The sequence below is a fragment of the Pleurodeles waltl genome, chromosome 3_1 (assembly GCF_031143425.1).
Source record: "Pleurodeles waltl isolate 20211129_DDA chromosome 3_1, aPleWal1.hap1.20221129, whole genome shotgun sequence".
Lineage (NCBI taxonomy): Eukaryota > Metazoa > Chordata > Amphibia > Caudata > Salamandridae > Pleurodeles > Pleurodeles waltl.
The window spans coordinates 951,454,056-951,479,907 of NC_090440.1; positions in this window are offsets into that span (position 1 = coordinate 951,454,056).

The following is a 25,852-nucleotide window of genomic DNA, read 5'->3' on the forward strand; positions in this document are numbered from 1 at the left end:
TCTCTACAGTGGGTGGGTTGCCCACTATACCATCCTGGGGAGTGCAAAGCCACAGTCTCTCAAGTCTTTACAGTGGGTGGTTTGCCCACTGTACCATCCTGGGGAGTGCAAAGCCACAGTCTCTCAAGTCTTTACAGTGGGTGGGTTGCCCACTGTGCAATCCTGGGGAGTGCAAAGCCACAGTCTCTCAAGTCTTTACAGTGGGTGGGTTGCCCACAGGGCCATCCTGGGGAGTGCAAAGCCACAGTCTCTCAAGTCTCTACAGTGGGTGGTTTGCCCACTGTGCCATCCTGGGGAGTGCAAAGCCACATCTTCGCAAGTAGATGCAGTTCTCTACTGGTACTGGGTGGGACCGGTGCCCAGACTGGATGAGTCTCCTCTTGAAAGTACATGTCCTGTCACAGTCCCAGCTGCACATGGGAGAACGATGCCTGATGTGCCGGACTATTCATACCCACACGGTCTTTGGCCTGTTCGGCGGTCTTCACCATGGCAGTCTTTGGCCTGTTTAGCTGTGCTTTGCCATGGCGGTCTTGGCCTTGTTCAGCGGTGCTTTGACATGGCAGTCTTTGGCCTGTTCAGCGGTGCTTTGCCATGGCGGTCTTGGCCTTGTTCAGCGGTCTTCACCATGGCACTCTTGGCCTTGTTCAGCGGTCTTCACCATGGCGGTCTTTGCCCTGTTCAGTGGTGCTTTGCCATGGCAGTCTTTGGCCTGTTCAGCAGTGCTTTGCCATGGCGGTCTTGGCCTTGTTCAGCGGTCTTCACCATGGCAGTCTTGGCTTTGTTCAGCGGTCTTCACCATGGCGGTCTTTGCCCTGTTCAGCGGTGCTTTGCCATGGCAGTCTTTGGCCTGTTCAGCGGTGCTTTGCCATGGCGGTCTTGGCCTTGTTCAGCGGTCTTCACCATGGCAGTCTTGGCCTTGTTCAGCGGTCTTCACCATGGCGGTCTTTTCCCTGTTCAACGGTGCTTTGCCATGGCGGTCTTGGCCTTGTTCAGCGGTCTTCACCATGGCAGTCTTGGCCTTGTTCAGCGGTCTTCACTATGGCGGTCTTTGCCCTGTTCAGCGGTGCTTTGACATGGCAGTCTTTGGCCTGTTCAGCGGTGCTTTGCCATGGCGGTCTTGGCCATGGCAGTCTTTGGCCTGTTCAGCGGTGCTTTGACATGGCAGTCTTTGGCCTGTTCAGCAGTGCTTTGCCATGTCAGTCTTTGGCCTGTTCAGCGGTGCTTTGACATGGCAGTCTTTGGCCTGTTCAGCGGTGCTTTGACATGGCAGTCTTTGGCCTGTTCAGCGGTGCTTTGCCATGGCGGTTCTGGTACGGACATTGGTGTGTGGCATGACGAACTCCACACTGGACATTGGTGTGTGGCATGACGAACTCCACACTGGACATTGGTGTGTGGCATGATGAACTCCACACTGGACATTGGTGTGTGGCATGACGAACTCCATACTGGACGTTGGTGTGTGGCTTGACGTTTCATCATTGCCCAGCGGGGCTGTGGGATTCTGGACCCTCCTGGACACTGACTCCGGCAGTGGCGGTGGTCTCCTGACCAGTGACGATACTTTGGCCCTCCTGGGCTATGACTCTGGCGGTGGTCTCCTGACCAGTAACGATACTTGGGCCCTCCTGGGCTATGACTCTGGCGGTGGTCTCCTGACCAGTGCTGATACTTGGGCCCTCCTGGGCTATGACTTTGGCGGTGGTTTCTGGACCAGTAACGACAGTGCTGGCGGTTGTGTTTGGACCGCCAGAAATGATGGCGCACGTCTCCGCCGTGACACTCACAACAGGTTGGGGAGACTTCCTCTGGACCTTCCCCACCTTCTTTGGAGTTACAGATGACTCACCAATCGCCTTCGATCCCATTTAACTTTTTGTCCCACCAGGAGTCTTGACACGGTCCCGTCGTCCACTCTCCAATTTCAGAGCCTTTACAGGGGGTGGGCTGACAGTGCCTTGGCTCTGGGTCCTACTGCCTGCCCTGGTGGACGGGGCACTCCAAAAACCTGGTAAACGCACCACTGGTACTGGAGGCTTTTTGGCTGAGGCGCTACGACGGGACTGATGAACTGGAGGGGGGGGGCAAAAAGGTCAATTTCACAGAGGGCCAGTTTCTGACGGACACTGGGATGGGTAGCTGGAGGGGGTCTGGGAGTGGAGGAAGAGGAGGTGGTTGTAGAAGGTGTCACTTTAGCTGTTTTGGGTGCAGGTGCAGGTACTGGAGGCTGTCGTGAGGTGGATGGATGTTGGGTGAGTGATTGCCGGCATTTGGGTACTTTGGGAGGGGGCGTCACAGACACACTGGGAGAGGACACAGGGGACGTGTACAATGGCAGTGGAGGTGGTGAGTGCAGGTGAGCGGCTTGTGGTGCTGGGTGTCCTGGTGCGAGTCCTAGTGCCTGTAGATGTGGTGCATGCAGGTGTGTGTGTAGACGACACTGGGAGGGAGGAGGGAGAAGAGGAGGAGGGGGACACAGTGGAGACAGTGGATGTTGCTGTGTCTGTATGGGTGTGATGCTTGTGTGAGTGCCTGTGGTGTGTGTGGTGCCTATGTTTGCTTGAGCTACTTTTGGGTGTTGACTTGTGTGCATGCTGGTCTGTAGGTGTGCTTGGGATGGGCTTGGGTACAGGGGATTGGGTCTGGGTGGAGGAAGTTGGAAGGGGGAGGCTAGACACAGGGACAATGGCTGCCATCAGTGCTGAGGCCAGAGATTGCAGGGTTCACTGAAGGACAGCCTGACCAGAATGAATGCCTTCCAGGAATGCATTACCGTGTTGCAACTCTCGTTCTACACCCTGGATGGCATTCACAATGGTAGACTGCCCAACAGTGAGTGACCTGAGGAAGTCAATGGCCTCCTCACTGAGGGCAGCAGAGGTGACAGGGACAGGGCCTGAGGTGCCTGGGGCGAAGGTGATGCCCACCCTCCTGGGTGAGCGGGCACGGGGCGAATGCTGAGGGGCTGCTGGGAGGGCGGTGCTGATAGGGGAGGTGGCGGCTGTTCCTGTAGAAGTGGGGCGCACAGATGGTGCCGCCACCACAGGGGAGCTCCCATCGGTGGACGAGTCCGTGTCACTGTTTGGTGATCCTGTGGCCGACGTGAAGCTCCCCTCGCCCTCCGTCCCACTGGTGAATTACGAGTCTGTGGTGTGGCCCTCCATGGCCATGTGGGATGTACCTCCGCCTGTTGATGCTGATGTACAGAAGGACAGGGAGAGCAGGAAAAGGGGGGAGACAGAAGAAAGAGAGTTTTAGTGCATGGCATACCGCTACCGTTGGCGGACAAGACAAACGCAGCAGCCCCCTGCATTACGCCGTGCTCCTGCCCTCTGCACATGCAATTTCTGGGATATGGCCTACATGGCAATGGTAGAAATCTGCCCACATGGATGGCAAAGGGGCAACTATACATCAGTTTGGCTTATTTTAGAGCTGGGGTAGAGTGCCATATGGCCTACATAACGTAGGGGCCTTGCCACCTAACTCGCCCTGGCCTAGGGACACCCACAGCCCACCACCCCCACCCAGACAGCTCCACTGCACGCAAAGTCCATAGGCTGAGGTTGTACTCACCCCCTTGTGTCTGCTGTGATGTCCTTAAGCGCCCATCCAACTCCGGGTAGGCCACCGCCAGTATCCTGAACATCAGGTGGGTCATGGTGCGACGGGCACCCCTCCCACGTTGGGAGGCCATCCCCAGCTGAGCCTCCACCTTCTTCTTGCTGCAGCGGCGAATGTCCTCCCATCTCTTACGGCAGTGGGTGCCCCTTCTCTGGTGGGCCCCCAGGGTCCGGACTTCCTTGGCGATGGCACGCCAAATGTCCCTCTTCTGGTGGGCGCTGACCTACATGACATGCACAAGGAAAGAGGAACAGTCATTACCTACTGCACCATCGTTGTAATTGGCCCCCTCCCAAATCTATCCCTGTGGCCCATTTATCCCCATGCATGACTATTCTATGTACTCTGCCCCCTTCCCTCATCCACCCAGCCCTCTCCACCCAGGCCTAGCCCATCCAACGTGCTCCCTGTGTACTAACCTGTTGGTCTGGAGGACAGTAGAGTAGCGTGTACTGGGGGAGGACCCCATCCACAAGTTTCTCCAACTCCTGTGCAGTGAAGGCAGGGGCACTTTCCCCAGACGCAGCAGCCATCATTGCTTCCAGACCGATGTCACAGCAGCACTAGCAGTGTAGGTCCTCTCCTGTCGAAGGTCAGGTATCTAGTGATTGAATAGATAGAAAATGGTGGTGACGTCCGCGGCGGTGACGTCCGCGGCGGTGCGCATCATCACCGCCAGCGCACCTGTTCATTGGCTCCTGGGACCCATAGGGTCCACTGTTAACCAATGCAGCATTGCGCCGCGCTCTACGACCACCTACCGCGACGGTATCCAACACCAGCGCAGTTACCCCACAATTCCATTATCCCAGTTTAGAGGTCAGGCAGCCGCCATTTCAGGGGCCCACATGGCTTCAATTACTACTGCGTCACACATACCGAGGCCTACACTCAAAACCTTTCCCGGATGGGTTAATTATCTGTTGTAGTCTTGTGTGTAACTGTGGGTACATACCTGGAGGAATGCTGACAGTTTCTTCGCTGTTGTCCTTCTTAGGCACCGTCAGTTGGGACATATTGGAAGATGGCGGAATCCGCCGGTGTACCGACCGCTGGTGGACCTGTTGACAATGGAAGAGCGACATGTAATCGTGACCTACCGGTTTGACCGTGCCACTATCCAGGAACTATGTACCCAGTTGGAGCCAGACCTGATGTCACCAATCCGCCATCCGACTGGAATCCCCCCTCTAGTGCAGGTGCTGTCAGTGCTCCATTTCCTTGCAAGTGGGTCATTTCAGACAACAGTGGCCACGGCATCAGGGATGTCCCAACCTATGTTTTCCAACGTGTTGTCCAGAGTGTTGTCTGCCCTTCTGAAACACGTAAGGAGATACATCGTTTTCCCTCAGGTGGAGGATTTGCCTACAGTTAAAGGTGACTTCTATGCCCTTGGACATATCCCCAACGTCATAGGTGCCATTGATGGGACCCATGTAGCTCTGGTCCCCCCCGCAGGAATGAACAGGTGTACAGGAACAGGAAGAATTATCATTCGATGAATGTCCAGATGGTCTGTTTGGCAGACCAGTACATCTCGCAGGTTAATGCTATGTTCCCTGGCTCAGTGCATGACGCCTACATCCTGCGGAATAGCAGCATCCCTGATATGATGGGTCAACTCCAGAGGCACCGTGTATGGCTATTGGGGGACTCGGGTTACCCCAACCTGTCCTGGCTACTGACCCCAGTGAGGAATCCCAGGACCAGGGCAGAGGAACGGTACAATGAGGCGCATGGACGGACTAGGAGGGTGATCGAGCGGACCTTCGGCCTCCTTAAGGCCAGGTTCAGGTGCCTCCATATGACAGGTGGATCCCTATTCTACTCACCGAAGAAGGTGTGCAACATCATCATCGCCTGCTCCATGCTCCATAACTTGGCATTGCGACGCCAGGTGCCTTTTCTGCAGGAGGATGATCCAGATGACGGTGTTGTAGCAGCTGTGGAGCCTGTGGAGCCTTTGGACAGTGATGAGGATGAAGCTGATGAAGAAGAAAACGACAAAAGGGAGTCAGTCATACAGCAATATTTTCAGTGAGACACAGGTGAGTACAATTTCATGTATCACATAATATTGAATTTCACACATCTACCTCTATCCTGTACCTACATTTCACTCCCTATTTGTTAACTGAGTTGTCCCCTTCCATTTCAGTTTCAGTAATGTGGTAACCTACGTGTCAACAGCTTGCACCCTTGAAAGGCTTGTGATGTGTGACATTGGTATGTTGGCCTTCCAATGGGTAACCTTTTTTAACACTGTAATTGACAATACAAAGTTCACAATCATTGACTGACTCCATCTTATTGAGGTTTCAAGGGTGTTTATTGAAGTGCATAAAAATTTAGGGGGGTTGTGAAATGGGGATAGGTCATGAATGATGCATGTCCATGGCAGAGTCCAGTCTATTAGTCTCACAGGTACATTGCACATCTGGCCATTGAAAGTGGAGCTGGGGCAGTTCCAATGTGGACAGGGTAACAAAGTGGGACAGTGGGGGGACAATCAGGGTAGTCTTATTTCCTGGCGGCGGTCTTGCCATCTTGCTCTGTCCTGTTCCTGGATCTCAGGGACCGCTTTTGTGGTGGTTCTCCATCTGCAGGGGGTGGGGTGCTGGTGTGTTGGTCCTGTGGCGGGGCGTCCTGTCCACTAGCGCCGGCGGAGGTGGTGGGCAGTTCGTCATCCATGCTAGTGTCAGGGGCCCCTTGGAGTGCCACGGTGTCCCTCAAGGTCTTTTGAATGTCCGTCAGCACCCCTACGATGGTGCCCAGGGCGGAGCCGATGGTCCTGAGCTCCTCCCTGAACCCCAAATACTGCTCCTCCTGCAGACGCAGGGTCTCCTGCAACTTGGCCAGGACCGTGGCCATCGTCTCCTGGGAGTGGTGGTATGCTCCCATGATGGAGGAGAGGGCCTCGTTGAGAGTAGGTTCCCTTGGCCTGTCCACCCTCTGTCGCACAGCAGCCCTCCCAGTTCCCCTGTGTTCCTGTGCCTCCGTCCCCTGGACCGTGTGCCCACTACCACTGCCCCCAGGTCCCTGTTGTTGTTGGGGTGTTGGGTTCGCCTGGGTGCCCTGTAGTGGTGGACACACCGCTGATTGACCTGTCCTGGGTAGGGAGGTATGGGCCCACTGGGTGGGTGCTGTGCTGGTGTTCCCAGAGGGTGGCAGCTCGGTGTTGGGCTGTGGCTGGGCAAGGGGAACCGACTGTCCTGAGGCCCACAATGGTCCGGGCTGGTCATCAGGATCCAGTAGGGCAGAGCTGCTTTCATCACTGTGGGCCTCTTCTGGGGGTGGAGTGGTGTTGTCTGGACCCTCTGGTGTGGTGACGTTCCTTCGGGTTCCTACGGGGGTATAAGTACATGATTATTGCATGTGTGTGTGTAATGGTGTGCAATGTGTGGGTGTGCATGTACCCCAGTGCAAGCATTCCTGTGTGGGAGCTTGTGTGGTGATGGTTGGGGGGTGTTGTGGGTCTCTGCAGTGGGCATGCTTTAGTGATGGGTATCCATGCTTAGTTAGGTCATGCAGGTTTTGGGGTTGGGATGGGTGGTTGGTGTCATGGGTAGATAGGTGAGGATTTGGAGTGATAGGAGAGGGTGTGAGGGTGGGGGGGTGTGATAGCATGCAGGTAGGGTGGGGGATATGATAGTTGAAATTTGACTTACCAGTGTCCGTTCCTCCACTGACTCCTGCGAGGCCCTCAGGATGCAAGATGGACAAGACTTGCTCCTCCCATGTTGTTAGTTGTGGGGGAGGAGGTGGGGGTCCGCCGCCAGTCCGCTGCACTGCGATGTTGTGCCTGGATACCGTGGAACGCACCTTCCCCCGTAGGTCGTTCCACCTCTTCCTGATGTCCTCCCTATTTCTTGGGTGCTGTCCCACAGCGTTGACCCTGTCCACTATTCTTTGCCATAGCTCCATCTTCCTGGCTATGGATGTTTACTGTACCTGTGAGCCAAATAGCTGTGGCTCTACCCTGATGATTTCCTCGACCATGACCCTGATCTCCTCCTCGGAGAAGCGGGGGTGTCTTTGGCGTGACATGGGGTGTTGTGTGTGATGTGTGGGGTGGTGTATGTGTTGATGAGTATGGTGAGTGTAGTGGTATGTGGTGTTTTGTGCGTGGATGTTGTGTGGGTGATGGTGTAGTGTGCCTCTGTGTGATGGTATTCTCTATTCTGTGCTGTCTCTCTCTGGCCTTCTCTCAGAAATTGTGGTCGTAGGGGTGTGTGGGTGATGTGGGTGTGTGTTTTATATTGTATTGGGTGTGTGGGAGTGGTGTGTTTATGTGTATCAGGTGTGTGTATTTGTAATTGTCCAATATGGCGGTGTTTTGGAGCTGTGTGTGTATTTTGAGCGTGGCGGTGTGTACCGTCAATGGAATGCCGCGGTTGAAAGACCGCTGCGTGGATTCGTGGGTCGTAATAGCATGGGCGTGTTTCTGTTGGCGTGGAGGATTTGATTCTGCATGTTTATCGCTGACCTTTGGTGTGGCGGTATTGTGTGGGTGTCTGAATTTCAGCGGATTCCGTGATGTGTGTCATAATAGCTGTGGTGGTCTCCCGCCGCAGTTGCGGCGGTGTATTAGCGGTCTTCTGCACGGCGGTAAGCGGCTTTTACCGCCAATGTTGTAATGACCACCTAAGTCTTTGTGGCCAGACCATGGATATGCTTGTAAAGAATGCACATATCAATCCTTACTTCTACATTTTGATCCACTTAGGTTTCCCCTATGCTGTGTAGACATCGCCTCGTTTGCTTCATGATGATGATACCCTGACTAAAGCATTCTGTCATATTTAGTCAGCTCTTCCCTAACTATCACTAAGTTTTGAGAGATTTCGTAATCTGCCCACTCATGGACTCCTGTACCGGATACCATGGATAACATCCCAGATAGTATAAAGAACACAATATTCCTCTCTGTACATCTAGTGGAAGATATGCTTTTCATTGAATGTACAAGTGAAAAAAAAAATAGAAATCCTTTGCAGCAATATGAAACATTTAACCAAATCGTTCATATGATAGTTTTCCTTTTATACAGACTCTGAAAATGAGAGGTAAAAAATGAACAGCAGAACTCATATTCATATCTACATAAACCCGAATTTATTTACCTTGCTGCAACATTCATCCTTTGCCTTACTGTCACTCGTTTTACTCCAGTATGTTCAAATATTCCTTTACTACTACTAGTGACATTGTGAGTTGCTTATGGTTTTTAGCTCGTATGTTGACCAAGAGCCCAATTCAAACTCAATTACAAATTAGAAGTTCCCCATTGTCTGCCTTCTTTGTCTTGGTATGTCTTCTTTAGTAGTAATTATCTTGAATAATTGATCATAGATATTAAAAACAGAAGAAAAATGCTCGTTACCAACAATGTAAAAAATAAATCCGATCAATGACATCTATACATTAATTTGTACCTTTCAGTGGTTCACTAGGTTAATGATTCTCAAATTTTCTGAAGGGCAAAGTTGATGTGACTGGTTTGGAGAGCATTACAAGGTGCAGTATATTTCAAACATATGATAGTAAATTCTACGTAAGACCGAATCAAAGTATGCTCTATGAATTCTGTGGACCTCTAATGGGATGGTCACCTTAACTCCCGAGAGGAAACAAAGAGAAGAACTAGAAATACGTAATAAGGCTTGGAACTTAAGAGCGTTTGCCAACACTTTAGGTTGGGTTTGTGCAGATTTCGCCAGGGAAAGAAAAATTAGAATATGAAGAATTTGTGTTTACTCTTCGTCTTTTACTGTTGACTGTTGAACTATAAGTCAGATGGACACCATTTCATGTTATTTCATTCAATTACATTTATCTGCCATTGGGTTTGTAGGACAGACGTGTATGAACATTTCACAGTTGTCATTTTTGTTAACAACATGATTTCGCAATTTAGAATGTCTTCTCTGTGATAATGCAGTCTTTATTCTCAGATCAGCCCAAGAATGACCATGTGCACTTCACGTGCATATTTTTCTAAATAGATAATAATTTTATATATTTTACAGGAAAGACGTTACTGAGGTAACAAGAAAATTATCTAGACAAAACCTCAGTGATGTATAAATGTAAATGAAAATGCGGCACACATTTTGCATTCAGCTTCCATATTTCTCCAAAAAAAGTTGTTACCCTGAAATTGCGTCAGATAGTGTGTGAGAACACGAGAAAAAGTATATGGAATTGAATACAGAACAAGCGAAACAAAGGTGAAAAGGAGAAAGAAAGCAGAGCTCTCTGAGGGAGACAGTGATAATTAAAGGAGATGCAGAGATGAAGGAGGTCATTCATTAGATGAGGAGGATACTGTAAAAGGAATAAACTAAAAAAGAGGTTGAGACAGCAGAAAATTTGGTTAGCCAAAGAAGGAGACTCTATTAAAAGTTAGAGAGTTGTTCATCAGGTGAAAGTGCACACTGAGTCAACTTACTAATGCTGTGATATGACTGAAGACTTCTGTGTTGAAAATGTGAGTATTTTTTATGGACACTTTAGTTCTGGAAGTGCTACAGAGTGACTGTTTCCCTAGAACACCGGATGTGGTTTGGCTGTGTGTGTATCACATTCTACCTTTATAGATGCTTTACATTGCAAACATCAGAGTCCATACTTAGTAGTTGTATAAGACAAGGCTGCATTTAGGATTGCACAGATATTCTTGGAATCATCATGATATGGCAACATGGTAAGCAAGATTGGTTTAACTATTTTTATGGATTCTGGTACTTATGTGCAGCATAAAACAAAGAAGGGGAGAGGGTGTTATAGAGAGCATTGCCCTCCCCCAGCCAACAGCGACACTGGCAAACCTTTTCCCAAAAAACGATCATAAGCTATGTTTATGATCATTTCTTGTGAAAAGGGGCGGGACCACAGAGTGACTAGCAATGACTCCCCCTCAAAGTGCATGTGTGTTTGGCTGGCTGTCTCGGCCGGACAAACACACATGCGCACAGCCAATCCTAACGTTGCTCTAAGCAGCATCAGGATTGGCAGAGGGCAGGCTGGGAGCCTGTGTCTTGCTGCAGCGAGGAGATGGTGTGTTTTTTTTATTTTACTATTTTTTATTTAATTTAACTACCCCCGCACATTCTGCCCCGCCCCTTCTGCTTAGCGCGAGCCGCAACTGCTAAGGTTTCTTCTACACATTTAAGTTGGAAACAAAGGTCAATGTAGTGTATTCACAAGTACCCAAGACACATAAACATATATTCTGCTCATATGATTTACATATTATTTCCTATTGTAACTCCCTAAAACTTTGTAGGAATTTCCTTTGCGGATCACAATTCCCTACTGCCTCAGGCTAAGCTAGTGAAAGGAGCGTTCTACAACCGGGGAACCACAGTATTTGATTCAGCATTTATGCAGAGCCCAAAACATTATAGCCCTATCTGCTGTTTGCTAAAAGACTGTTAAACTGCAGGCAGAATCCCCTGCTGGAAATAGGAGGCAGCTCCACTGGCCCAGAGCAGAGTTGCTGCCCCAGTGTTTGGAGATCCCTGTACCGTCTCAGGTGAGCTAGCAAAGCAGAGGTGTGCATGGGAAAAGAAGGCCAGATAAAAAAGGCTTAGGTTAAACAGGAGTAGCTGCCTTATCCTTGCACTTGAATATCTGGTAAATAGAGGTGGTGTAAGCATGCTACCCTAATAAGTAGCTTCTCTACCAGTGGGCACCTTAAAGGACATGAGATGCGGTGTGGTATGGAAGATGCAGTGTTCTGTTACATAGAGATGATCCTCTCCATCTCATGACTTCTGTTATTCATTCAGCCACCGATGCTCTAACTGGATACTACCTCAATTGCAAGGAAGTTGGATCCAGTAAAAGAAAACAAGGTCACTCATGTTTTATGCTGAAGTCCAAGGAATAAAAAAATCTACCAAAGGCTGGTCTGACAATTAAAGTGTGTGCCCTCGGGCTAGATTATCCCCTTTCAATTCTTCTCAGATACAATGGAAAAATTTGCTCCTTTTAAGTGATTCATATCTATCATACAAACAGACCTGTTCACAAAGCGTTTCTGAGTGCTGGCACCTTATTTATGACTAATTTGTGACTTTTGGATTTTGAGGAATAAGACACACATAGGCCATACGATTTGTGAATTAGTCCGAAGCACTAATATGAAGTGGGTTTGTCGCCATATGACATAGATGGAGGTCTTGAAGAATATTTTACATTTGGCACCCAGCGAGAAGGGCGCTCTGTTGTTCCATACGGACCCCACTATTAGCAGAATCAGAGAGAGGTGAATGGCAGAATGACAGGATAATACTGCTGACATTTTGAAGATCTGTAGATGAAGTGTGAGCTCGTGATCACCTCTTAATACTTAAAAAAGGAGAATATACCACAGAGATGCATACCACCCAGCGTATGGACAGTTAATTAGTTGAAATATATAAAGCATCTATAAAAAGAGCACATTTGTAGGATCCAGTTAGTTAAGTCATGTTAATTTATGTCATTTGTTATGTTATATTACAGCATATTTATAAAGCGCACATACCAAAAAGGTTTCATGGCTCTGAGTCATAGAGGAAGAAAAGACCCAAGGATTAGAATAAGCCTGTTTAAAGAGCCATGTTTTTAATAAAGTCCTGAAGCTCGCATAGGAAGTTGTAGCTCTGATGTGTGGAAGAAGAGACTTCCATTATTTTGGGGCAGCCATGACAAACCTCACTCTGATTCCACACAGTCTCTTCCTGTTAAATTTGGGGACCCCCAATAGATATTGGTCGGCTGATCTAACATTACGTTTAGGTATGTAATTCTGTATTCTAGAGGTCACAAAAGTCGGGCTTCTGCCCTCTGGGGATGTGAAGATGATACATCCAGTTTTAAACTGAGTTTAAAAGTGATTGGAGCCAGTGTGATTTTATCCTCACAGGTTTAATGTGGCAGTATCTAGGCTGGCACTATACCAGCCTAGTTGCCTGATTTTGAACCAGCTACAGCCTCTGACTCAGTCCCTTTGGGAGTCCCAAGTGGAAGGAGTTAGCATAGTCAATCAGGGGCATAATTGGGGCAAATATCATCTGTATGATAGCCTCGAGAGTGCAGTATTTTCAATGTGTTTTTTATTTTCTGGAGCTGGTAGAAGAAGGACAACGTCACCGCTCCTATCTGAGTCTTCATCAAAAGGTCGTCATTAATAAGAATCACAAAGCTTTTTACCTTTGTTTTAGGGTTAGGAGGAGCGCCCATCTCCAATGGTCAGAAGGAAGGGTTCCAAGTATGCAGTTTATTTTTAATCATCACAATTTCAGTTTTGTCAGAGTTCAGCTTCAACTGATGACAATCCATCCAATCACGGATATTTAACATAGTACTTTAAAATAAAACTCTGTGGATTCTGTTGCGTCATCACTGTTAAAAAGCAACTGCATGTCATCAGTGTATTTGTGTATTTTCTCCCCTCACCTCTGTAAAGTGTGAACCATCAGGAGAATATAGAGATCGAATAGATGGGGGGACAGAGAAGAGCCCATAGGTACTCTGCAATTAAGCCTGACCTTAGATGAGCAGAAAGAAGCAAGACCAATTAGGAGAGGTCTAAGAGAAAGGAGTTCGTCCAAGGTAATGCTGATCCCTGCAGACCCACAGCCGTGACTCGCTCAATTAGAATTTCATGATCTACTGTGTCAAAGCTGCTTCTTTTCTCATATCATCAACTATGGATAGTATAACAATTTCCACAGAGTGGGTGGAACGGAACCCTGCCTGGTGGGGGTCAACACAGAGGGATATTCACATACTTTTTTTGCAGTGTAATAACAACCGCCTCCTTAAAAGTGTGAGGAACAATGCCCTGACTTAAAGATAAGTTCAGCAGGGAATCCACTGGTTCAGGAAGGTATGAAAAAATAATCTTAGTGGTTGAATGCTTATAGTTAGGGCAGCAGGGGCTGCCTGCAGGTCTTGCCTGAGCAGCTTGTTTCTAAGTGGTTGTCTAATCAAATGATACGGTCATCACTGGGTTTCGTTGCAGCGGTGGTGTGCTGAAATGAAGTTGTTCTTTCCAACTGTGAACTGGTGCTAGTGCTGCAGTCTCTACAGGATGACTTTGCCTAAGAATTGTCTCCTATCATACTGATAATGTAGCAGTGGACAGTCATCAAGGTTTGTTGAAAGCCCTTGATAGGGAAGATTGGAGGATTTGGAGATTTTTGCTTCTGCCTCTGCTTCTGAAGTGGTGTTCCTTGGCTTAGTGTGCTCTTTGTGGTTTTGGTCTCCTCTTCAGAACTTGGCTTTGGATTTATCTTTACTTCAGTGTGTTCAGTTTAAACCAGTAGGAGAGGTTTATCATACATGCTTGCCCCTTGAGAATTCTTTTCTGGTGACTATTACCTATACCAGCAGATTGTGATCTGGATCCTTTGTGTCTTTGATCTCTCCTCCCTGTCTCTAGATTTATTTAGACCAGATGGGTCTTAAGTGGGGGCCAGAATTTGTTCCTAAAGTAGCTTCAAAATTTCATCTGAAATCTGAAATTATGCTTTCTGTGTTACAGCCTGGCACATTTTCTGCAGAGAAGAAAGCCGTACTTTCCCTGGAAGTATTGAGAGTAGTTTCAATTTATCTTGCGTGGACCCTACCTTCTGAGCACTATGACAGTTTATTGTGGCTTTTGTAGCTTCTTACCACAGGCTGCAATCCTCACCTAGGGCTGTGAGCCATTGGGTGCATTTGGCAATCTCTTTGGAATATTTCATTTTTGAAAGGGATGAATCTGGTCAGGTCTAAGGATGGTATCCAGTTGCCATGAAGGCCGCTTGGGCGGAGGCTATGGATACTTTTGTATTAGACATCTGCCAGACTTCTACCTGAGCCTTACTGTTGACCTCTGCAACCCACTGTGGTTTGGACTTGATTTCCTAAAACCATATGGATTTTTATGTAGGTATCTTATCTATTGTTTCCCAAAGGGTGGTTCACTTTTGTATGCATACATGCCTTTTTTGTGCTGTATGGTTCTGAAACGGCTCTGACCCTTAGTTGGTCCTCACTATTAATGAAATTGATGAGGATGGAATCAGATTAAGAAATGGCAAATTTATTTATGCTGTCATTATTCCTATTTTTAAGCCTCGTCCCAGTTTTAGGGGCAGAATCCCTAGCACCTCCTTGAACCACATTAGCATCATGGGTGCAGTGCTACTTTTCTTAAATCAGGCCCTTATTCTTTCCCACCCTTTCCCACCCTACCTTGATATGCAGCTTTAGCTGTGTGCTAGGGCTGTTATGAGCAGGAGGTATTTTGGCTAGCGCACCTTTTATGACACCATCTGGCAGGGAGTTTTTAAAAACAATATTTAGCTAAAGAAGGTGCTTGGTCACCTCACAATTGAGACCTGGGATGAGAAAGGGAGAACAGACCTAATTGGATTATCATTAAGTAATGCGAGCGTTTCTGGGATTTTTCCCACCACATGAATATAGCCAACATTGGATTCAATGTCCTGGTTATTGCAAGAGTTATTTGAGCAATTAGTGTGCAGGTCCATGGGTTCCTGACAGAATGGCTCAGTCGACTTCTACTATGTTATTGAGGGAACAGAAAATTGATGGCAGAGGGGTTTGTTCAATCAAGGTAATGAAACGTGCTGCAGGGACATTTTTGTAATTGTGACAGGAGCTAAATTAATGACAATCAATCATCAATTTGTACAGCGCTGTTCATCACCCATGGGGTCTCAAGGCGCTATCATTGAGCTGCCGATTAGTCGAAGAGCTAGGTCTTGAAGCCCTTCTTGAACTGATTCAGCGAGGGAGCCTGCCTGAGTTGGATTGGTAGTGTGTTCCAGGTCTGCACTGCCAATTATAAGGATCTACCTCCCACTGTGCTGTTCCTGAATTTAGGGGTGGTGGCGAGGGCAAGCGGAGAAGATCTGAGTTGTTTGATGGTGGTGTAGAGAGATAGGTGGTGGTTGAAGTAGGCCGGTCTATTATTGTGCAGGGCCTAGTAGGCGTGTGTCAGGAGATTGAAGGTGATGTGTTTGCCCTTTGGGTGGGCGAAGATGTGGCTGTGGCGGGGGATGTCTAGGGTGAGTCTTGCTTAGAGCTTCTTCGTGATGCTAGCATAGAAATCATTGCCATAGTCGAGTTTGCTGCTGACAAGTGCGTGGGTGACCATCCATCTTGTCTCAGTGAGGATCCACTTGAAGATCTTCCGGAGGAGGGGGAGAGTGTAGAAGCATGACAATGGGACGCCGTTGACTTGGCGAGTCATGGACAGCGTGGAGTCCAGGATCATGCCCAGGTTGCATGCATGGTCAGTGGTTAGGGGGGCACTTCCAAGGGCAGATGGCCACCAGGAGTCGTCCCAGGCAGAGGGAGTGGGTCCCAGGATGAGGGTCTATGTCTTGTCTGAGTTGAGCTTGAGGCAGCTGTTTTTCATCCAGTGAGCGACTGCTCTCATTCCTTTGAAATCCAGAAAAGGAAAACCAATCACTGAGAATAAACTGTGAAATGCGGTATTTGACTGTGATGATTGCAAGAATGCTTTGTGTCCTTTTTGTAAATTATGCCAAGACGACAAGTGCAAGAGAGCTTTTTACACAAAAATGATTCTTCGGTGCTCCAATAGTGAGAACATATGGTAAAACATACAACAGAGAAAGCAATAGCAAAAGAATTTGTGAAATACTATAAAACCCTTTACAAGGAATGCCCACTGGCTGAGTCACAACAAATTGAGGAGTAACTGAACACAGTGGCCGTGCCAACCGCTTGGCTCTAGAGGAAGTGATCTCCCTACTGAAGTACAGGCAGCCATAGCAAAGATGAAATCTGATAAAACACTGTAACCAAATGTCTTCCTTCAGAAGTTTTTAAAGGAAATTGGATTATATTGGCTCCCCATCTGCTCAAAATGTATTTGGAACCCCGAGAGGGGAGAAAGCTCTCACCAGACCTGCGCAAAGCCACAATAGTGGTGGTACATAAACTAGGGAAACCGGCCACAAGCTGTGGATTCAATCGACCAATCTCTTTACCTAACATAGAGGCCAAAATCCTAGCTTTGATACTAGCTACTGATGCAGCCTACTGGCCTTTTCTGATGCTAACGTTGCAAAGGTTTGGCTTTGGTCCACAGTTTATGAAATGGGTAGTGCTGCTTTATCAGGCACCTATGGCCGCAGTACGAGTTAATCGGTTAATGGAGTTCGACCCTCTGAGTTCGTTATAAAGAGGGAAAGCCAACAGGGCTGCCCCTTGTCTCCCTTCTTGTTTGCCCTAGTACTGGTATCTCTGGCTTGTATAGTCTTTGCCTATCCAAACATTAAGGGCTTCAGTATTATTGTGTTTTTGATTGAAGAGGAAAAGATTTTGCTATACGTTTACAACATCCTTCCAAACCTTACTCACCCGGAAGAGTCGATTCTCACGGTATTCCAGGTCTTTGAAAGATATGGTGCTCACTCAGGATACAATATTAGCTGGGATAAATCGTTTATCTTTCCTACCAGATGATACCTTAACCTCTCAGATCTCCTGGGAAGACTATGACTAGATGGGAAGGGATTCCAATACCTTGGAATCCATGTAACATTAGACTGGGAGCGGTGCCCAGAACGAAACATAGAAAAGGCACCAACGGAATTCCATACCGATGCAGACAGCTGAAGAGCACTACCCCTTACAATATTGGGCAGGGCAGCCATGTTCAAAATGGTCACCCTCCCGAAAATTCTATATATCCTGCAAAATACCTATTATAAAATCCAAGATGGGATATTTGTTAAAATAGCTCAGAAAGCTGTTATGGAATAACGAGCGTCCCAGGGTGGCACTTAGAACACCACAATGAAATCAATACAATGGTTGCATTATCCTCCCAGTTATAATCCCATTTGATTGTCATTAGTAATTGGGGCTATATGGCTGACGATCACACCACCTATGCATTAGAAAAACACATTTCAAAATCGGCCATTTCTGAATTATCTGTATAGAGGCGCGGGACGATTTTTATCAGTGACTCAAGTGATATTTGAGGTGTGGTTCCAGATGAATAAATGTATAGGAAGGGCACATAGTGTCACCCAAGAGAAAGCTGAGGGGCTTTGATGCCTGGAATCTTATTGGTGTCTCCAAAGTGGGAGATCTTCTTGAAGGGGGAAGGCTTATCTCTTTTCAGTCCCTTCAACGTGACTATCAACGTCACAACACACAGAATATTTCAAATATTTACAGCTCAGGCATGCTTGGGGGGCAGAGGGCATTGATACAGATCTCCCTGCGCCCCTGGAAGGTATGCTATTAATGGTGGAACAGATGGAAAAGGCAATCTCACTTGTGTATAAAACAATCAACAATAAAGTAACCCATGCTCTGAAGGACCAGAGAGGTAAAGGGGAAAATGAGGTGAGGGGAATAGACAACTTGAACTGGGAAGCAGCTTTGATGCATCCAAGAGAAGTGGCAATTAAATCTAAGCTAAAGCTCTTCTAGTTCAAAATCCTCCACAGGGTCTATTATGATCGGGCACACCTGCATAGAATTGGGAGAGCATTATCCCCAGACTGACGGAGGTGTAATGGACTAAGAGGGGACTTCTTTCATGCCATCTGGACCTGCCCGTCCATACAAATCTATTGGCAAAAGGTAATGCATGAGCTAGGTAAGATGATATGGGCAACATTGCCGGTTGATCCTTAATATGTCCTTCTTGGTATACCCGCCAATGTGGATGTTCCACGTGTGAAAATACTCTTCTGTAGTCTGGGTCTGGTGGTGGCAAAAGGAATGTGGTAAAATATTGGGGGGCATTTGAAACACCGTCCTCTCTAGAGTGGAAGGTGGTGATGGATTTATACATGGCAGCTGATACAGTTACATATAGGTAAGTAGGGGATGTCCATGTAAATTCCATAAAATCCAGGGAGAGTGGATAAAATACTATGATTTGGAGATGTTGAAAGATTGAATTGAGGCCCTATCTGCACAGACCCAATGGTCAAAATGATTAAATCATCTGTAACTGACAGATTGTATTGCTAGTATTCCAAAATCACAATTGATGATGTTTGTGAAAATTATTGCCGATCTAATGCCCTTCCGCCCTGTCTATTTGCTTATCATTGGCACATACCTGTGCCTTTTTGTCATGTTTTTCAAAAATCAAATAAAAATATTTTGCAAAAAAAATGAATTATTCTCGTTAAAATGTGCCTGATTTCAGATTTGGGAGCTGACAGCATCCACTGTAGAGGTTTTTTTCAGGCATCAACAATTGACCATCAAACTCAACCCTTTTCCAGGTGAGCAGTCATATAATCGTGGGGCAAAATGTCAAAGCAAAAACAGAGGGCCTTGAAGGACACTTTGGTTGAATCCTACCTTTACAGCAATTATGAGCACTCTCAAGTGACAGGGAGAAAACATTTGCACCAATGTTTTGAGGCCTCTGACAGCCACTGAAGCAATAATCTAGTTTGGAGAGAACAGAGTGGCACATGTAAGTGCTTTCAGGAGGATGAAGCACAATCGGTTAATTGGAGACAGAGAAGTGGCAGCAATCAGGCCATAAAGGTAAGCGTGTGCACATTTAGGTAGCAGGAGATTACAGGGGCAGGACCACCAGTTGCAGAATATGGGCTGTGTGGAAAGCAGCAGTAGGCACCTATGGGATCCTACAGCCAGCATAGCATGAGCCAAACACCTGTGCAGCGATGTACATGGTTTGGATATTTACTAACCTTAATGTTGCTGCTTGCAGACCATTTTTGGTACTTTGCCACCCCTGTGATTTAACCAACCAGCGGGCTAACACATGTGGGTAAAAGCAAAAAGGAAAGACAATAAACATTTGGAAAAATGATCTAACTAAGGAGTCCACTATAAAAATACACTGGCATAATTGACTAAGCTGAAAAAGAAATAAGAAACCTCATTTAGGTATACCTCTCCTCAAGGAACAGCAGACACAATACTTCATCAGCAAGAGCAGTCATTTTCTTTCGATGTCAATCAACAGCAGCATTAGGACAGTGCAGAACACGGGCTGCACATAGGACAGATCAGCAGTTCAGAATTAGCTGGAAATGTTAGTACTGAATGGCATAAACTAATGGGGCAATTAAGTATGACTTCATTCATCAACAGGTAACTAAGAGATAAGGGATTCTGGGGACCAGAGAGCAGAGATCATTGTCGCATTCTGTTTTGGCTCTAGCAGAGTGACCGGACAGAATTGAAGCAGACTCAAAGTTTCCAAGTTCCTCACTATTTTGTAATATCCAGGGGTCTCTTGATTGGTCCTTCGGATGGGCTCACATCAGATTCAGTGTCCAATGGTTGTCGATGGCACCACCAAGTATGCAACTATTTCAGATTTTCTCAGCAAAAGTGCGTTGTCATTTCAATGATTTCATATAATTCCACCAAAATATTACGTTTTCTAATTATTTAATACTTCAAGTCCTTTTTCACGGCACTAAATAAACTAAGCCTGTTTCACATAGGAATCATGCGTTTTCAGTCTTGTTCGGCAGCTAGAACAAATATTGTTCCTTGCCTTCAATACAATAAAACATTCAACATCACGTCAGCAACCTAAGGAAAAAATTCAGGTCAAAGGGAATAGGCTAAACAAGTGATTTTTCTCTACTGCTGGAAATTAATCTCTCAGGCCTAGTCAAGCTCAGGAAGCCTAAATGCACATTTACACAATTAATACATTTAAATCCAATTGGGCACCTTACAATTATATTCAAATATGCAAAGCGAAACATTTTATTGCAAACATTATTTACGACACGTTGGAACAATTTTGAAACGTGCATTATTATGCTGCACACATATAACTCACATTAATAACATTTGTTTAGTCAATTTAATTAGGATTAATTCATATTCAATTAATACTTCAATTCTAACATACATCTTAACAAAAGCACTCTTAATGTTAATTCACATTATTTTTTCACTTAATATAAATATACAGTATTCCGATGTGAAATGTAATGTCTAATACGAATGGCAGTCACAATGTCCACCATATTTAAAATGTGCATGTTTTACATTTTCCATGTTAATCTCTCTTTTAGGCTTTTAAATGAAGGTTAATTAGTCACCCTCTGCTAACTTCTATGCCATTAATGTATTAATAAAATTGTATCTGTATCAAACTCATAAAGGTTAAAAAAGACTAATTACCTGTAGAACATCTTTATAGCAAAATAGGGAACAGGTGTATCCATACACCTAATACTATTGAGATTCCAATGTTAAATTCTATTGGCACACACATAGATGCTTTGCATGCTGTGTTTCATTGGAGAGAAGGTACATTTGTAATTATTTTCTTTGAAGCAGATACTATTAGGGGTTGTACGACATAACCAGGTATACTGGAACAACGCAAGCCTTAACAACGCGGTCAGAACCACGACTTTTCCACGCCGCCATTAGGCAGTTATAGTTAGGACCTAGTTTCCATAGAAAAATATGTTTTTTGCTTGTCTATATCTTTGGTGCCGCATGACGAATCTTCACAATTTCTCCCAAATCATTTGACAGTCATGTGAGCTACTGAAATTTCGGGGTGATCCATCATGCGAAGACCGAGATAAAAGGAGGGTGAAATTTAGAGTGTTTCCAATGTTAGTTCTCATAGGAAAAATTTAACAGTGATAGCGCAAAAACCTCTGGTCAGAATTACACCAAATAAGGCAGAAAGACAGGTCTTGGTCCAGAAAGAGCCTTTTTTGTTATTTGGTGTAAATCCATTCAGTAGTTTTGGAGAAATTCTAGCAAATTCAAACTTGAATATATAGGGACGCGAAGGATTTGCGACCCCTACCCAAATCCTCACGCCACAAGGTATACTGTGTTTAGTTGGCTGCAACCTGTTCAGAAACTTGCGGTTGCCATTTTATAAAATGGGGCATGGTCCCAGGGAATGGAAATTCCAGAGGAACATCAAAAGGTGTGTAAGGGCACAGTTTTCGTGTTTAAAAAGAGGAAAACCCTTTATATTGGCCATGATCGTGGAGATGCGACTCCGTCAAGGCCTTCAGCGTGGCCGTTGTGTGAAGCCAGGACGGAATCGTGACTCCGGGCGAGTGCCCCTCAAAATAAAATATGTATAAAATATATATATATATATATATATATATATATATATATATATATATATATATATATATATATATATATATATGCAAACTCGGTGTCAGACACTCTTCCACACTACTTACAGACACAGATGTATAAGTATAATCATACAGACACTGGCACTCACGCTGACAGACCCAGTGACAGCCTCATCCCCCCACTCACAGACCCAGTCAGACACTCATGCCCCAACCTACAGACCCACTCTGACACTCATCACCCACCCACAGATCCACTGAGACACTCATGCACCCACTCACAGACCCACTCAGACCCTCATGCACCCACTTACAGATCCACTGAGACACTCATGCACCCAATCACAGATCCAGTCAGACACTCATGCAGCCACTCACAGACCAAGTCAGACACTCATGCACTAACCCACAGACCCACATAGACACTCATGCACCCACCCACAGACCCACTCAGACACTCATGCGCCCATCCACAGACCCACTCAGACACTCATGCACCCACTTACAGATCCACTGAGACACTCATGCACCCACCCACAGATCCACTCATTCATGCTCCCACGCACCCACCCAGAGACCCACTCAGACACATATGCACCCACCCACAGACTTACTCAGACACTCGTGCACCCGCTCAATTCAGACACTTACACACCCACTCACAGAACCACACAGACACTCATGCACCCAATCACAGACCAAGTCAGACACTCATGCACCCACTCACAGACCAAGTCACACACTCAGGCACCAACTCACAGATGCACTCAGACACTCATGCACCCACTCACAGACCCACTCAGACACTCATGCACCAACCCACAGACCCACTCAGACACTCATGCACCCATCCACAGACCCACTCAGACAATTAGGCACTCACTCAAAGACCCACTCATGCACATACCCATTAAGACACTCATTCTCCCACTCACAGACCCATTCAGATCCTCATGCACCCATTCACATACCCATTTGGACTCTCCTGCACCCACTCACAGACCCATTCAGATACTCATGCACTAATTCACAGACCCACTCAGACACTCATGCACACTCCTAAAAAACACTCAGGCAATTATGCACCCACCCACAGACTCAATCAGACACTCATGCACCCACCCACAGATCCACTCAGACAATCAGGGACTCACTCACACACCCACTCAGACACTCATGCACATACCCATTTAGACTCTCCTGCACCCACTCACAGACCCATTCAGATACTCATGCACCGACTCACAGACCCACTCAGACACTCGTGCACCCATCCACAGACCCACTCAGACACTCATGCACCCACCCAGAGACCCACTCACAGAATTATGCACCCACCCACAAAACCACTCGGGCACTCATGCACCAACTCACAGACCCACTCAGACACTCCTGCTCCCATCCACAGACCCACAGAGACACTCATGCACCCGTTCACAGATTCATTCAGACAATCATGCAGCCACTTGCAGATGCACTCAGGAACTGACACACCCACTCACAGACCCACTCAGACACTTGTGTACCACTCACAGACCCACTCAGGCATGTATGCACCCACTCCCAGACCAACTCAGACATTGATCCACCCACTTACAGACTCACTCAGACACTCAGGAACCCACTCAAAGACCCACTCAGACACTCATGCACTCTTGAATAGGCCAATTCAGACACCCATGCACACATCCACAGACTCAATCAGGCACTCATGCACCCACTCACGGACCCACTCATTCATGCACCCACTCTCAGACCCAGGCACTCATGCACACATTCACGTACCCATTTAGACACTCATACACCCACTCACAGACCCACTCGCTCATGCACCCACTCTCAGACCCAGGCACTCATGCACACATTCACATACCCATTTAGACACTCATACACCCACTCACAGACCAACTCAGACACTCGTTCTGCCACTCACAGACCCATTCAGATACTCATGCACCCATTCACATACCCATTTAGAAGCTCCTGCACCCTCTCACAGACCCATTCAGATACTCATTCACTAATTCACAGACCCACTCAGACACTCATGCACCCACCCAGAGACCCACTCAGGTAATTATGCACCCACCCACAGAACCACTCGGGCACTCATGCACCGACTCACGGACCCACTCAGACAATCGTGCTCCCATCCACAGACTCACAGAGACACTCATGCACCCGTTCACAGACCCATTCAGACACTCATGCACCCACTTGCAGACACACTCAGGAAGTAACACACCCTTTCACAGACCCACTCAGACACTTATGTACCACTCACAGACCCACTCAGGCACTTACGCACCCACTCACAGACCAACTCAGACACTGATCTACCCACTTACAGACCCACTCAGACACTCAGGAACACACTCACAGACCCACTTAGACACTTATGCACTCTTGAATAGGCCCACTCAGACACTCATGCACACACCCACAGACTCAATCAGACACTCATGCACCCACCCATATATCCACTCAGACCCTCATCCACCTACTCACAGACCCACACAGGCACTCCTGCACCCATTCACAGACCCATTCTGACACTCATGCACCCACTTACAGACTCACTCGGGAACTGACACACCCACCCACAGACCCACTCAGACCCTTATGTACCACTCACATAACAACTCAGACACTGATCCACCCATTCACAGACCCAGTCAGACACTCATGCACCCACTCAGAGACCCATTCAGACACTTACGCACCCACTCACAGACCAATTCAGGCACTCATATACCCACCCACAGACCATGTCACACACTCAGGCACCAACCCACAGATGCAGTCAGACACTCATGCACCCACTCACAGACCCACTGAGACACTCATGCTCCCACCCATAGATCCACTCAGACACTCATGCACCCACCCACAGACCCACTCAGACACTCATGCACTCACCCACAGATCCACTCAGGCACTCATGTACTCATCCATAGACCCACTCAGACACTCATACACCCATTCGTAGACCCATTCAGGCATACATGCTCCCACTCACAGACCAGTCAGACACTCATGCACCAACCCACAAAAAAATGCGAACTAGGTTATTAAGTAATTAATTTGAGTTTTGATAGTAGGGTGGCTTTAAGAAGAGCCTTTATGTTATTTGTTTTTTATATGATTAATGGAGATAAAAGCGGATGCAGAGTTTGAAGTTATTCAGAAGCAATCTGTTGCCTTCATTTGTAAAATGCACACCATCTCTTCTATATGTTGCTGGCATGTCAAAGCCTAGAGTATTATTGTAAATACAGCCCATGTTATGGTCTTTGAGATATGCTGGAATAGGGCGGTTAACATGTTTCCTAGCTTTGTCAATCTGTGGACAAAATGTTGTTGACCAGTTCAATTTTTGTCTATGGAGTATATTTGGTAAAGTGTCATTAATTGACTAAAGGTATTTTTCATTAGGATTTCCAATCCTACTCCAGTGACTGTGCCTAGGTTATTACCACCACAGCGCACAATCATGAGGTGAAGTGGTAGGCAATCTCTAATGCTTTCAACCAATGGAAGCAACTGATGCCACTTTAACCCTCTCTGGCCAACCAAATTGATATCCACATTAGGCAAACGCAGGTCCCTGTTGATACCACTGTTTCTAGCATACTCACATGCCCAATTAACATAGCTGTGACGTACAATCCACACTCTCAGCATTTTGAAAAGTACAAGCAGGAGCACTGAAGAGAGGGCTGCAGTTGACTGAAGGAGTTTTCAAAATGTGAGGCAGCAAATATTGGGGGAAGCAGTAGGTTTACAAAAAAGCCGAAAATGTATTGGGTGTTTAACATATATGAATATTATAGAAGTAGGTTGTAATTTACAGCATGCAGTTACTGCATCTGTGATTGGGTGATATTTTGTAGAAAGCAATTACAGCATTTTGGATAAGCTTCAACTTGCAAATACTCAACCAGACCTGCTACAAGACCAATTGAAAGCTAGCAAGCTCCTTGCAGACAGTGCTGAGACCCTTTGAACTGCTGGTACAGTGGAGTGTTGCAACCAAGGTTGCTATGGCAGCTCATGCAAAATACTATGGGAAATGGGAGATTGGATTGAAGGGCAGAGGA